This window comes from Rattus rattus, chromosome 18 (genome assembly GCF_011064425.1).
Source record: "Rattus rattus isolate New Zealand chromosome 18, Rrattus_CSIRO_v1, whole genome shotgun sequence".
Classification (NCBI taxonomy): Eukaryota; Metazoa; Chordata; class Mammalia; order Rodentia; family Muridae; genus Rattus; species Rattus rattus.
In genome coordinates this window covers 39185695-39199918 of record NC_046171.1, presented here as the reverse complement: position 1 = coordinate 39199918, position 14224 = coordinate 39185695, and the positions used below count along the sequence as shown (strand labels likewise).

General features: G+C 47.4%; 1 protein-coding gene across 2 annotated transcripts in view; it reads right to left on the bottom strand.

Annotated features, from left to right (window-relative positions):
- Positions 1-14224, bottom strand: part of Fyn (FYN proto-oncogene, Src family tyrosine kinase) — a 207703-nt gene that overhangs the window by 169597 nt on the left and 23882 nt on the right. The window contains exon 2 of one of the 2 annotated variants that reach the window (XM_032889141.1): positions 10526-10565. The exons of the other annotated variant lie outside the window; for it this stretch is intronic. The gene's annotated coding sequence lies outside the window, so the exon portion shown is untranslated. The remainder of the gene's footprint in view (positions 1-10525; positions 10566-14224) is intronic. 2 annotated transcript variants of the gene reach the window in all.

Sequence of the window (14224 nt, the reverse complement as noted above, 5' to 3'; positions counted from 1 at the left end):
GTCCGATGTTCGGCTAATCCTGCTTTCCACTTTTCTCTAGACTTCTCCCTCCTCTTGAAAGTTACTCTTTCTTCGCTATTTATCAAGTGGGACGGCCACACTTGGGAAACCAATCTGGCATAACGTTATCCGGTGGAGTGGAGGATGCACGCACACTCTGACTCGGGAGTTCTACCCTGGGTATCTCTCAGGGGAAGCTGCTGCAGTGTGCACACTCAAGAACGGTCACGGCAGCAGCACTGACGAAAAGAGCAAAATAATAATAATAATAATAATAATAATAATAATAATAATAGTAATAGTAATAATAACAGTAATAATAAATTTTTTAAAAAATGACCCAGACAACCATTGACAGGAGAAGATACGTAAAAATTATGGTACATTCATAAAGTGGATGCCAAGTGAGGCAGTAGTAACATAAATTCATTCCATGCACGAAACACAGGTGAATCTTGAAGAAGGCCAATGGTATAAGAATGCCACTTAATACGGCCCTGAGAGAAACAAAACTTCACAGTAGGTTACTGATGGAGACTGACCGAGGGCCTGGAAGGCTGATGGGGGGCACCCACGAAGTGAGGGAAGGCTGGTGCTGGGGGTTGGGGGATACTGGGGAGCATTCGCAGAGCTTGGCAGTTCGAGACAAAGACAAGTGGGTAGAGCACAGGGCTGGGCCAGTAGGTTTTCCGCTCGCCACAGAAAACAGGGAAAGAGATCCAGTACAAAGCAACAGATGAACCAGGAAGACTGGAGGTGGCAGACGGGGACAAGGGAAGGCTGCTGCTGGACAAGCACCTTCAGGTTCCTTCAGGTTAGTGAACAACGCTGTCGACCGTAACCCAGTCAGGAGACACGCTGACAGTGAAGGAAGCAGAAACTGTCTATGAACTGTCTCAAACCTGACAGAGAAGGAATGGGGGCTCCTGGGGTAAAGACCAGGGGTAAGGGTTGCCTAGACTTTTATGAAAACAGGAGGAAGATACTCACTGAACTGGGTTTTACCTTCCAGAGACAGATGAAGACAACGGGTCGGTGAAGTTGCATTTCCAACAGGTAACAAGTCCTTTCTCCTGAGTAACGCGTCTGCTCTGTCGGTTTGAAGAGATCATTTCCCAAGCCTTTGACTTTTCCCTCCAAACAATCTGACTCTGATGCTGTAAAATCTATAAAGCAGACCCCGACCCTATCCTCTCCATCACTACAACAAAAGAGACGTGCAAAAGAGGCTACAATGGCTAGAAGCCAAAATTAATTAAATCCAAACACGAGGAACTCGGGTGTCCTGGGTTTTTGCTCTAGCAGTCGATGGGCTGTGATGCTAGACCCATGGCCTCCTAGCTCACAGCTCACAGCGGACAGAACCACAGCTGCGAAGTCGCCCGCATATCCGAGGGCTATTCAAATGTTTTCCTGTTATCAGACTTGCTTTTACTTCTTCCCATAAGCAGCAGTTGAACGCGTGCCCAGCTCCACTAAGAAGGGGAAGGTGCTTCTCCTATCAGGTAACCGTAGAATCGGCTAAGCGGCAGTAACTAACGCACCAAACTATTCTTTTCTCTGGTCTAGAAGGTCTACTTTTTAAAATACTCTTCTAAAGATGGACTAAACCATCCCCAGACAAAGGTTCTCTTTGCTTGTTTTAAACTAACATAACACTCAATCCTGACAGAGCTACAGAAGAAACCGGGCAGAGGAAGGAAGGAATCATTGGCCTGCTGTACAGATCTCCTACCCACTAAAGCTGGGAAGTAAGCCAGCCCGGCCAGCTCAGCCCGTGACAGGGGAAGGGGGGCCATCGTGATCCAGCTCCCTCCTGGGGTTCCCCTGCTTCAGGTGCTACGGTATGAACCCTGTCTTTGGACAGGCAACACGGCATCTGTGATCTCCTGATAGCACTTCACGGTTTGTCAGTGCCGAGATCAGGACCTTGGATCAACACACCCTTTCTGCTTTGTCATACGCCCCACGTGCAACTCTGAGGCACTCTCAGTCTTTTCAGTTCTCGCTTGGAGGGGCCATGTAAACTGACAAACTGTTGACTCATTCTTGTCAACAGGACTGCACGCAGGGATCCGAGTCTCCTTCACGTTACATCCTGACTCTCTTCACTACTGAGAGCATACGTACCACGACTTCTCGGCAGTGGCCATGCTCGCCAGCTATGAGTTCTCTAGAGAACGCACAGACCTGGGGCACCAGTCTTTAGTAGAGCCCTTAAGAAAGAGTCTGGGAGCCTGGGTTGGGGGATTAACTGGTAAAGTGCTTATCTTGCAAGCATGGAGACCTGAGTTCAACCTCTAGAACCCACATAAAAATGACAGATGTGTTAGTACACACTTGTAATCCCAGCAGCAGAGAGGCAGAGGCAAGGGAATCCCCAATCCCTAGGGCTCCCTGGCCACTCAGTTGGGCTTAGATGGTAAACTCCAGGCCAGTGAGAGACCTTATCTCAAAGAAGGTGGACAGCTCTGGGGTGACATCTGAGGCCACTCTCTCTCTCTCTCTCTCTCTCTCTCTCTCTCTCTCTCTCTCTCTCTCTCTCACACACACACACACACACACACACACACACACACATAAGCTAGAGTCATCTAAGAGGAGGGAACCTCAACTTCTCATTTTCTCAAATGCCTCCAAAATATCGGGCTTCAGGCATTTTCTTAATTAGTGATTGATGGGGGAGGGCCCAGCCAATTGTGTTTGGTGTCATCCCTGGATTGGTGGACCTGTATTCTGTAAGAAAGCAGGCTGGGAAAATCACAGGGAGCAAGCCAGTAAGCAGCACCCCTCCATGGCCTCTGCTTCAGCTCCTCCTCCAGATCCCGCCCTGTGTGAGTTCCTGTCCTAACTTCCTTCGATGATGAACAGTGTGGAACTGTAGGCCAAATAAGCCCTTTCCTCCCAAGCTTGTTTCAGTCAGGGTGTTTTGTCAAAGCAACGGAAACACTAATTAGGTGACAGGAAACAGGCTCAGAATTGGAAATCACAGACGCCAATGAAGGGTCTCTCAGCACAGTGGCTAACCAAGAACCCTTATCACAGGCACGGGTCAGGGCACTGTCACACGACTACTAGATCGTGGGTGCGGCAAAGCACTAGGCAGCCACTCAGAGGCCTAGCTTAGTGAGCATGAAGAGAAACCCTGGACAAGTGAGGATTCCGCTGGGCGGACTGTGGAGAGAGTAGATGATTCCACCCCGGGGGGCACCGACATCCCAGGAGAGCATGTTCTTGGGACAGGGTTTTGCACATTGTTCCTCAGTCAACATTTTCATCAGGCTGTCCTTACAGAAGCCACAAATAATAAATACACAGCGAAAATGGGAGAAAATCAGTTAATCAGAGAAAACAGAGATTTCAAGGTATCTCAGAAAGTTAAAATAATGGCCAAAACCGACTCAAAAAGCCACACGAGCACATTTTTAAAGAGATAATTCTGTGTGTGGGCTGGTGTCATCACCCGCCTCTCACCCTGCAATCTGCTCAGCTAGACAGCTCGCCTTGTTTACCAGCTCTGCTGGTGACTCCCTCCCAGGAGATCAGAGGATGAGGATCTAGGGCCAAGGACAGTCAAAATGGCATCAATGCTATGGCTGTGACGTTAGACTGGGGCTTTCTTTTACTCTTTAGGCTCAAGCTTCTACCTTAGGCCTTATCTTGTGGAGAAGAGTCTAGACTCTCTTTCCCACCTGCCTTTAGCCTGCTCTTGGCTCCAGGATGTGCTCAGCCAGAGAATTCCACTGCCAAACCTCTGCCCATCCAGACGGCCATCTATCGAAGAGTTTCCCTCGTGCCATGCTCACAACATTATTTGAGCTAGGACCATCCCATGAGCATGGCCCAACCCATCGGTCTATTTGTCCTCTGAACCCTAAGCTGATCACGCCTGGCCTGACAGGGAACCAGATCTTATAACAGCAAGAAGAAAGAAAATGTGAAGAAGGATCTTCACCCAACACAAGCTCCATGCAAACTGGAGATGCTACCTGAACACGTGGCTTGGCTCTCACAGGGTTAGCATTTGTGGAACGATTTAGCCCATGAGATGACACAAGTGTACACAACGGAGGAGGCAATATGAAGACGGGAGAGACAACAGGATAGGCCTCAAGCCAAGGACACCTGAGGCTACCAGGAAGAAGGGAGGAATGGATCCCCCCAAGCCTCTGGAGGTAGCATGAACCTGTGGACAACCTTAAGGCTAAACTTCTGATCTCTAAAGCTGTCCGGGAATACATCTGTTGTTTCGAGCCACCAAGTCTGCCATGATTTGTGACAGCATCCACGATAGTCAAACAAACAAACAAACAAAAAAAGTCTTCTGCTTAAATAAAACCTGGTTGTGGGCTGGAGAGATGCTCTGCAGTCAAGAGCACTGGCTGTTCGTTCAGAGGACCCAGGTTCCATTCCCAGCCCCCCCCCCCCCGCCATGGCCGCTCACAACCGCCTGTAACTATAGTTCCAGGGGATCCAACACCCTCACACAGACACATATGCAGGCAAAACACCAGTGCACATAAAATGAAATAAAAAGTTTTTAAATTGGTTGTGGGTTAAAAGTGGACGGTGATAACCTTCTTTAAGGTGAAAAACTGACTTTGGATGCATTTTTATAACTGGGACCACCAATCTCACAGCAAGTGCAGGTGTTTTTGGTAAGAGTTTAGAGGCAGTGCCAAGCATCTTTTAGGTACCCCCGTGTACCAATTTCATTAAGAATCATTCTCTTCATGTGTAATTTCTGCAGATAATAAGTCTATGCAAGGTATAGAACCAAATTCACCAGCCTCTACCACAGTCAGACGGAATTGCACAGCTCCTGGGGAATGGATCCATGCCAAAAGAGACAGACCCAAGTAGCTGAGACCTTGTCCTTCTGTTGTAAGGAGGGAAATATTTCTTCCCATTCGGTCCATGTCCTGCTCTATCTTCCCTATTGATGAACGCTACCGAGATGGAAATATAAACTCAGCAGCAGAAAGACACGAGGTCCACAGCTCCCCCATACCTCCTGCCCGAAGCATGCTGTCTGCCAGAAGTCACTCTCTTGCTGTTCCAGGGGAACTCCAAAGACCAGGACAGGGTTAGAGAGACTTTTGAGGTGTGGGGCTTCTCATTGTCCCTGATAAAAATACCATTACTATTTTTATTACTGCAAGTAAAGGAGAAAGTCCCTTCAAATCCAGAGAAGAGGAAACAAAAGATGAGTGTAAAATTGCCAGTTAAATTGTGCACGGCTAATGACTGCCTTCTGCTCGACTGAGCTCCAGTAACATCCACCAGAGAGTGGAAAGAGAAGGGTGCACCTGCTCTATGAAGTGCCTGGCGTCTGGCCACTTGCTGGGGGGTCAGCCCTCGAGCAGCTCATTTCTCTTCAGTTGAGCTTCACTCTTCTCAGAGGTAAAATGGTACAAGTAGACACAGCAACACTGGCCAGAAGAGAGGCTGACCCACTGGTCTGGTGTTGGTTAATGGTTCTATGGCCCAGAACAGAGGCTGACCCACTAGTGTTGGTTAATGGTTCTATGGCCCAGAACAGAGGCTGACCCACTAGTGTTGGTTAATGGTTCTATGGCCCAGAACAGAGGCTGACCCACTAGTGTTGGTTAATGGTTCCGGAGTGAGTGGATAAAATGTTCTATGTCGGGACTAACAATCCACCCCAAATTGTTCCTCTTTCCTTGGATTTCGATAGTGAACGCTTTTCTTTCTAGCTCTTCTCTTGCCATTACCATCAGTATCTGCCTGGCTTTATAATGTCTAGAAGGACTGTTTATTATCTTGGGAAGTTAGTGCTGGCAGAGGGCATGTTTTCTCTTCTTAGACAGAAGCACTTTTACAATCCAGAGATTTATGTAAGAGAAAGTTGGTCAGTTATTATGGGTGATACATAACTACTATTTTTGGCCCAGGACTAAGAACGATTGCCTTTGAGTCTAAAACAGACCTCGAAGCATGCTCCTCCATGCAAAACTTACTGTCCCATTTATCCCCAACTCAAAGCCATTCTCTTGCCTGACCCCCAGTCAGCAGGAGGGTGGGCCGCCAGAATGGGTCGATCCATCACTGAGGGTGGGGTCAGAGGCAAGGAGACTGTGAGCAAATCTCTCATCCTACAGTCCCCTGGACTGGGCAACCCTACATACATGTCAGTCGGCTAAAGGACATGGTGCACCCCCACACAGGAGATGCCCTCTCCAGTCCCCATCAATGGGCAGGCAGGACAAGCATGGGTCCTGTCACTCCATCCAGGAAGTGATGGCTTCCTCAGAAAGCTGGGCGTGAGGCTGGAGTTCTTCTTTCTCCTCTTCCCTTTTTCTACCTCCCCAAAGCAGCCATCACAGGCACAGGGAGGTGCTTTACCCCAGATCATACCCTCCCTACACTGGCACTGGAGGCATAGCTGCAGGCCACCCTAAAACCAGCATTTTGAAACCTCTGGTTGATCCACGTCATCACTGCTGAGCGTCTGGGCTCAGAAAAGCCTCCGCTGAAACTGAAGAAAGATTTGCCAGCCTGGCTGCCTCTGGACCGGCTGCACAGTCATCACCCATGCACGGCTTCGAACCAGCATGACTCAAGATGCGGCCTCCTGTTTCAAAGACGTGACTATTTGGAACTAGGTTATCTCTCTTCCCACAAGCCGAGTAGCTGCACTATAAAATCCCAGGCCCCACCTCGCCTTGGGAGTTCAGATGAAAGCCAAGCAGCTGCGGATGTGCGGGCTCACACGTCTCACCAGACTCCAGGGAAGCAGCCCTCCAGTGGGAGTGCTTCTCTGTGTACTCTGCTTTGGAAGGGCGCTCTGGTTTGGGAAGGCCACAGTGCCAGTGCCGTTTGGACAGGCAGAGCCCCCGTGGTCCCTAGGGCAGCTTTCTAGCTGCAGGGATTCACTAGAAGGGCTCTTGATCTCCCTGAGACACAGACGTGGCCGGGGCTTCACAATCATGGACGGCGCTGGAAAGACTTTTAAACTCAAGAGACAGAGGCCATCCGGGGCACAAGGAAATCAGCTACTACATGAAGAGCAGCTATGACTGAAGCAGACGTTATTGTAAGGAAGTCTATTTAAACAAGGTTTCCAATTGAATCCATTTAATCAGCTTTTCATACAAAAAAAAAAAAAAGTACCTTTTTTTTCTTCCAAAATTCATGTGCTTGTAATTTCACTTTCAGAAGACGCAGTTGATAAATTTAAAGTAGTAAATTACAGAATTCGCACTCAGAAGAGTATCCCTCTGACTGCCCAAAGCGCAAACAATAAAACCGCTTTGATATTTTCAATGTGCTCCCGGGTCTTCTTTTATCTCGGATTTGCTCTGATTGCCGGGATTACATTATTCTTAAGAATTATCTATTCATTTGTCTGCTTGACACTTTGTACTTCTGGAGAGAAAGCCAAGAAACGGCCATCTCCGCATAATGCTATTAACAAGCACAATTCCCACAAATAAAATCCCTAGACGGAGCGGAGAGGCCACTGTTCCTTGAATGGATATTAGGACTGCTTCCACTATTTCACCACGCACCCAAGTGGCTTCCCCTGCTCTGGCTGCCCTTTCGGCTGGCTCTCATTCACTCACTGTGCCTGCAGCTAGCGGTTTTAAAGGGTCTGCTATGGTTTGGGCACTGGGTTTAGCACAGAGCGTGATTCTGGCCTGACAGAGACTACAGTTCAACAGGGAACACAGTTCCTACGGTAACTACACAACTGCAGTGGCAGCTTTGAAAAGGACCATAGCGATCGACCATGAACTTGGGTGGATGTGTCATAGAACAGCTCTTTGAGGTGGCCCTGCTTCCTCACAGCTTAGCCCCACAACTTTCTAGAGGATGGTACACCAAATGCATTGACTCGAGAACCATATCCATTCTAAGATAAGGTATGGGGGAAAGGTGGTTCTGGATGCAGACAGACCTCACTGGGATTCCTGACATAACCACAGGACCTAGGGCAGCTTCATGGTGGCAGCCACATCCCCATGGGTACTACTTGGTCAGTATAACATGCACGGGGCAACACTCTTCAATTGGCTGCCGACATCAGGTAATTCGGAACTGATGATGCTGACTTAGGTGTGAGCTTTGGCATTCAAAATAAAGTCCCTTCCCACGCAGAGTTGTGTCTTCACAAAAATCCACAACCAAAAGAAAAAAAGTACAAACATCCCTCCTACAACAGACGCCATGGTGCATGGCTTCTCCCTGCTCACGTGGTTATCAGAAATCACTGTTTATACAGCAGGAACTCCGGCACTAGACAGCCTTGGCACGCATCATCATCAGCAAAGGAAGAGCTAGTGCTCAATCGCCCTCTAACAATTGGAAACGATTTTGAATTAAGGTTTTTGCAAAGGGTGAGCTCCCTCACGGCATTAAGTGATTTTCAAGTCCTTAGGTGCTTGCCTGAGGATCGGAGCCCTTCTGCGGCAGCTAGAACTCCTACCTTTTTATCAGTGCCCCTTACTCTATAATCCCCACTATTTGGAAATGCCCACGAGACAAAGTAAGTCAGACCTGCTCAATACTTGGCTGGATACTCGGGCTGTGCCCTTGTACCCGCAGGGGCAGCCAGGAAAGCCTAGCTTCCAGGAGCCCCCACGTGCTGGTAGGCCTGACAGAAAATTCTATACCTTGTGACCAACAGCCCTTTCCTACTTTAGTACAAAAATGTACATCAAAAAAATTTAAAAATATATATGGTTTGTGTTTCTAAACATAAAACATGGATAATTTTACTTAGTTCTGAAAAAGGAACAACTTTTTTGGTGTCTTTTGTGGGGGATAAGGAGAAAGAAAAAGGGAGGGGGTCCGCACCATATAGTCCTGGATTGGCCTAGAACTCAGAGGGATCCATCTGCCTCTGTCTCCTGAGTGCTGGGATTAAAAATGTACAGCACTGTGTCCAGCCGGGACCACTTTACTGGTGGGAAGTTTAGAGGTTACAGGAACAGTAATTAGCTTAAGGTCTTAAAGAAAGTTAAAAAGAACTGAAACACTTTAATTCCTTCCCTCTTCCCTTGACTCCTCTTAAGCCCTATGCTTGCCTGGGATTAGGGACCTACGGTAACTCTCCTGCAGTTACTACAGCCTCAGGTTGAGTTCCTCCTGACTCACTCTGCCAGATCTGAGGGTGCAGAGTGAGACCACAGCCTGGGAAGCACCACATTTACCCAGCAAGCCCTGGGATGTCTCTGGGCACCCAGAGGTCTGGCTGATCAAAATCATAGCACACTGACCTTGCTGACCTCAAACCCAAGTGCAGAGGCTTCCAAAGCTCCCTGTCTTGTTCCTAAGACTGTCCTGTTGGTATTGAGCAGAAAAGCTCACCAATGAGCAGATCACGGAAGTGAATTCTGTAGAAGCCAGAGGCCTGAATACGATGCAGGGCCAGGGCTGTGTATGATTGCTCTAGATCAGTGCTGCAGACAATGTACTTCCTTGACCCAAAAACATCTCACCCAATACAAAGGGGCTCTAGGTCAAGGAGAAGAACTTTACCCACACTGACATTCAAAATGGGAAATAAATCTAAGTCGTTCCTGATGATGGCAGTGGTGATGGCAGTGGTGATGGCAGTGGTGATGGTAGTGGTAGTGGTGGTGATGGTGATGGTGATGGTGATGGAGGTGGTGTTGATGGTGGTGGTGGTGATGGTGATGATGGTGATGGTGGTGGTGGTGGTGGTGATGGTGGTGATGGCTGACATCCGTCCAAGAGAGAAAAGAATTCAGAAAAAATGCAGCCACACTTGCAGAAAGAGCAAAGGAGTGGTCCCTTCACCCAAGTCCACCAACTGCTTTCTGGGTAGCGCAGCCCTTTCTAAGCTTCCGGATCTGCTCCAGTGTCATTTCCATCACACATTATCACCTAAGTAGGCCCCTGTCACATCCTCTTTGCCTCAACTGAGTTGATGTCTAAAACCCAGTGGGGCACACACACACACACACACACACACACACACACACACACACACACACACACACACACACACACACACACACACACACGCACACATGTTAACTGAATGAAAGAATGACCTGTTACCCAGTAGCCGTAATTCGAAAGCGCGGCTCGGGCACAGTGAGCATTAGCCGTCTGGGGTGGAAGAGAAGGTGACACGGAGCAGACAAAGAGGGCGCCCTCCACTCCCTGAAGGCAGAGCAGTGCTTTGAGGCCCGGCACAGCCATCCTGTTTTATGTACGGAGAGGAGGCCTAACTTGGAGCTAAAACATCTGTGTTCATCACTGTCCAAACTTAAGTGAACCAGGGTATTCTATTTTATCTCCAGGTCAACTTCTCTCTTAGAAACCTGTGAGGCTTGGTGGGGCCTTGCCTGTAACCCCAGCACTTGCAGGTAAAGGCAGGAGAATCATGAGTTCAAAGTCATCCTCAGGTACATAGTGAATCTGAGGCCACCATGAACTACAATATTAAAAATTAAAATTAAAAACCCCTGTGGAATCAATTAATCATGGGGTTCCAAGGCACTTGGCTTCAGCACGGGGCTTGTCAACTTACTTTTGCCACGACTAGATCAGCATCGTGTTCCTTTCAAACACTGCAAAACAAAAAACAAAGGAAAACATTAAAAATGAACTAAACGGCTTCTGTATGTAAACTACCGCAAAGCACCACCACACAGTTCCCATTTGTCAAGGACGATTAATTTGCTCACAGATTGTCCCCAGGGACAAAATTTCTCCAGTTGCCACAGACGCCTACCTGCGATGGCAAAGACCGGTGGACAGGAAGGATAAAGGGTAGAGATCACGACTGTACAACCATGCACTCATATGCACACACACTCACACGCACATGCGCACGCACTCACACACTCCTTCTTAGGGCCTCTACAACCATCCGTGGTTGGTGGACACGAGGAATGAGTATTTCTGCTCAGTAAGATGGCTCACACCCACCACTTAAGCCCTCCAGAGGCTGAAGCCAGTGGTCACACCCTGGGTCAGGGGCGACTCTGCCTACGGAATGAGACCCTAATTCAAAGGAAAACAAAACAAATCTCTCTCCAGGCCCCAGCCCAACTTCGCCTCGACTCTCCCGTCTTTGTCAAACCAGGCTGTCTTTTCTTGTCCTTCTTGTGACAAAGTATCACTCTGCTACACAAGCTGGCCCAGAACCGGGATCCTCCTGCTCTGCCCACCATGCTCTCAGACTCTAGGCATGAACCTTAAAACCTGTTCCAAGGCAGCTCTTTGCAATGGCCTGTCACTCTGAGAGCCAGTCCCTCACTCTCAGGTCCACTGACTCAGTCTCTGCCTACTCGTCTGCTGCATGCTAGCCCCAAGAGGACCCCAGGAGCTGGTGCCAGCACCCCTGGTGAGACTGGGAGCTGATTTTGAGGAGAGGGAGGGAGGGTGGTGTACTCTGCCTATAAGCTTTGGCATTATAGTGTGTGGTTTGTTGCTTGCCTTTAGCTGTCTGAATAAAAGTTCTGTTTTAGTAAAGTATCTTAAAAGAACAGTAACTATGCTTGAAGCATGTATGTAGACTGTATGAAGGATGCATATAGAATGCATGGAGGATGCATGTAGAATGCATGGAGGATGTATGTAGAATGTATGAACTCCGAGTTGAGGAGTCTGAAGGGGAAGGAGCAGAAACATTTTTTTTTCTTTGTTAGTTGTGACCTGTATGCTTTTGTAGTATGGCCTTTATCATCTCTCTTCCTAGCCCATGGTTTAAAACACTCCCAAATGAATTACCAATCCCATCAAAAGCATTCCCTCCCACACATATAAAACAGTATTTTTGCAGTGTTTGACAAGATGCACAATTAACAGGGGCATCATTGTTTCATTAACCAAAGATGACTCCAAATTGGGGATAGGGGGAGGTGACCATAGGGAAGAAATCAGAAACTCATATACTGCCCTCTGAAGGTGGGCGTTCAAACCATGAGATCACTGCAGACAAGCAGGAGACCATCTCTGGTGACATAGAGACCCATCTCTCTGGCTTTTGAGACACGCAGACCTGATTGAACCATGATGGTGCCAGTCTATAGCCTCTCTGCTGGCTAACCCACTGGGGCAACACTGGGACCCACTCTGCCCAGAAACGTTAACTTAGCTCCTGATAATCAGAGAAGTGTACCTCGGCGCCACAAGGATGTCCAACCGAAGGCAGTGTTCGTGTCAAAGCCATCCTCTGACACTTCCACGTCCCGAGAGCTGTCCTGATGTACAGGTGACAACACACGTGTTTTCTATTCTCAAGGTGAGCGACTCCCTCATCTGATACAGAGGGCTTTAAGAGTCCTCACCTTCGCCAGCAAAGGAAGGGGAGTTTTATACCCTCTCTCCTGAGTGCTGCAAAATTGCACAACACCAGATGCCCAATCTGTAGCAGGCTGTCAAGGAATGCGCCTTCCCTGTACAAACACTCCAGCAACTGTACCAACAGGAAACTGAGAGCCCGTTTGGAGCTGGAGCTGCTGGCTCGAGACTGCACAGCCCCATCCATCCATCCATATATACATACATACATACACACATACAGAACCATCCAATTTCTTTTCCGGCATATTAAACAGATGGAGTTAACTAACAACGTGTCTACAACCATAAACGCAGAGGGGGGTGCCACAGTTTTGACTCCAAAGCCTCGCGCATACAAGGCAGCTTGGCAAATTTTTAGGCATCAGCTACCTTGTTTCAAAGAGAACATGGATGAATAAAATAAATGTTGAAGAAAAGTGTATGTGGCAGCCCCATCCAGGATGAAGAGTGCCACTTGCTTCTAAACCCACACACTGTTTTTCTCCATAGCTGTGTTTTTGAAAGTTAGATTAAGTTTTAGCCATAAAATGTTTAAAGGAAACAAATGTTTTAATTAAAAATGGCCTGCTTTTCTAAAATCTCTTTAAAAACTGACCAACTATCCTGATCTATCTATATCCAAGTCTGACCGTAGGATGTCCAAGTTTTAGGTTTAGATTTCCAGTTTAAGGCAAGACAAATCTCTCCTATTCCCTGTGTGAACACCAGTAGAGAGATATGCATATGTAGATAGAGCTGTGCACATGTAGATAGAGCTGTGCATATGTAGTCAGAGCTGTGCATATGTAGATAGAGATATCATATGTAGATAGAGCTGTGCATATGTAGATAGAGCTGTGCATATGTAGATAGAGCTGTGCATATGTAGAGATATCATATGTAGATAGAGCTATCATATGTAGATAGAGCTGTGTATATGTAGATAGAGCTGTGAATATGTAGATAGAACTGTGCATATGTAGATAGAGATATCATATGTAGATAGAGCTGTGCATATGTAGATAGAGCTGTGCATATGTAGACAGAGCTGTGCATATGTAGACAGAGCTGTGCATATGTAGAGATATCATATGTAGATAGAGCTATGCATATGTAGATAGAGCTGTGCATATGTAGATAGAGATATGCATATGTAAATAGAGATATCATATGTAGACAGAGCTGTGCATATGTAGACAGAGCTGTGCATATGTAGACAGAGCTGTGCATATGTAGATAGAGCTGTGCATGCGTAGACAGAGCTGTGCATATGTAGACAGAGCTGTGCATATGTAGACAGAGCTGTGCATATGTAGACAGAGCTGTGCATATGTAGATAGAGCTATCATATGTAGATAGAGCTGTGCACATGTAGAGCTGTGCATATGTAGATAGAGATATCATATGTAGATAAAGCTGTGCATATGTAGAGATATCACATGTAGATAGAGCTGTACATGTGTAGATAGATCACATGTAGAGCTGAGCATATGTAGACAGAGCTGTGCATATATAGATGAAGATATGCAGTGAGAGAGTAACTAACAGAACTGTACTTGTTCACACATTATAAATAGTTGCCTGTATCATCTGCTGTGGATTCTGGGATAGTGGGGTATTTTCCATGCTTTTAGTCTTTGCTGCTGATGTTTCGGATCACAGACTCGAGTGACCGTGACACCACAATGGCAAAGCCTAACCACAAATGCCCAAATATCTGCTCTATTTCATGATGGAGACCAGAGGACAGAACCACCAGAGCTGTAGCACAAACCCTACCAATGCTACTGTACACTCAACTGTTCCAATCACATAACCCTCCATCCAGCCTTTGGGGGGAATACATAAATACTCTAACAAGGAAACCCAGGTCTGAGCATGAAGGCACAAGCTTTTAACCCCAGCACTTAGGAGGGGCGGTAGGAAGGGTGGGGTTTAA